Source organism: Hakea prostrata, chromosome 10, assembly GCF_041222555.1.
Source record: "Hakea prostrata isolate BN-2017 chromosome 10, UWA_Hpros_2, whole genome shotgun sequence".
NCBI lineage: Eukaryota > Viridiplantae > Streptophyta > Magnoliopsida > Proteales > Proteaceae > Hakea > Hakea prostrata.
In genome coordinates this window covers 28,104,849-28,106,570 of record NC_142609.1, presented here as the reverse complement: position 1 = coordinate 28,106,570, position 1,722 = coordinate 28,104,849, and the positions used below count along the sequence as shown (strand labels likewise).

The window sequence follows — 1,722 nt, the reverse complement described above, 5'->3', positions numbered from 1 at the left end:
TTCACTCACTAAGTTCCCTCTATTTCTTAATCTCCATTTGAGTTCCTTAGTTTTATTACCTGTCATTTAGTTATTTAGTTAGTCAATCACAAATCAACCTTGTTAATCTCGTTTAAATCAATTTTACTTTTACATTGAAAGTTAAGGATAGAATTCTCCGTGGGATCGATACTCTACTTATCATTTATTAGTTGATTGCGACACGTGCACTTGTGTAACATCTTGGTACACAAGCAACAAGTTTTTGGCGCCGTTGCCGGGGAATTTTGTCTTTGATAATTAGTGTAGAAGTAAGTTTTTGTTTTATCTATTGAAATTTCTTTACTTCGATATTAGTTTTCTTTTATTTCCAGGTGCTTTTATCCTTGTATGAATCCGCTGCATGATCAAGAATTGATACCCTTTGATTTTGAAATTGAAAGGACATTTTGAGCTAAAAGAAGGGAGCAACGAGGTTTAGCAGCAGGTCAAACAATGATTGAAGCAGTGAGAAATGGATTGAATAATATGGCAGCTGAAGGTGATGATAGAGATAGGGCCATTAGAGGATATGCTGCCCCAAGGTTGCATGAACTGAATCCAAGTATAGTAAGGCCAGAAATTCAAGCATTGCATTTTGAACTTAAGCCCGTGATGTTCCAAATGCTTCAGACTATAGGACAGTTCACTGGGATGCCAACAGAAGATCCTCATCTCCATCTTAAACTCTTCATGGAAGTAAGTGACTCTTTCAAGATACTTGGGGCAACTGAAGAAGCCTTGAGATTGAAGCTATTCCCTTACTCATTGCGAGATAAAGCAAGAGCATGGTTGAACTCATTACCTCCATAATCAGTAGCCACATGGAATGATTTAGTAGAGAAGTTCTTGATGAAGTATTTCCCTGCAACAAAGAATGCCAAGTTCAGATATGATATCACTAGTTTTCAACAACTGGATGGTGAATCTTTGTATGAGGCATGAGAAAGATTTAAGGAGCTCTTGCGTAAATGTCCTCACCATGGTATTCCTCATTGGATTCAAATGGAGACTTTCTACTATGGTTTAAGTGGACAAACTCGATCCATAGTAGATGCATCAGCAAATGGGGCTATATTGGCGAAGTCTTACAATGAAGCTTATAAGATCTTGGAGAGAATGGCCAACAACAACTACCAATGGCCAGCTGAGAGAGGTGCTGCAAATAAGAGAGTGGCAGGGATTTATGAGTTAGATGCAGTGACAACTTTAACTGCACAAGTGTCATACCTAACTAGTGTGTTAAAATCCGTAAACTTGGCTACAGCTGTACAAACCCAACAAAATACAGTAGTCTCGTGTACATATTGTGGAGGGGAGCATGTCTTTGATAGCTGTCCATCTAACCCAGAATTTGCTTACTATGTTGGTAATTTCAGCAATGCCAATAACCCATATTCCAACACCTATAATCCTGATTGGAGGCAGCACCCTAACTACTCTTGGAATGCTCAAGGACAGAATGCAGGCCCATCTTCCATCCCACCTCGACTTCATCCACTTCCAAGTGCTCAACAGCAAGTGAAAATTCAGTCTATGGAACCCTCTTCATCAATAGAGCTTCTATTGAAGGAGTATATGGCAAAGAATGATGCAATGATTCAAAGTCAAGCATCTTCATTGAGAAATTTTGAGAATCAAGTTGGACAGCTGGCTAGTGCTTTAAGTAATCGTTCTCAAGGATCATTGCCAAGTGATACAGAA

At 39.0% G+C, this 1,722-nt stretch overlaps 1 non-coding gene across 1 annotated transcript; it reads right to left on the bottom strand.

Moving 5' to 3' along the window:
- Window positions 1-900: 900 nt before the first annotated feature.
- LOC149002409 (small nucleolar RNA R71) lies at window positions 901-1,007 on the bottom strand. Its single transcript, XR_016170508.1, has one exon. It is a non-coding gene; the product is annotated as a small nucleolar RNA R71 (small nucleolar RNA).
- Window positions 1,008-1,722: the final 715 nt, after the last annotated feature.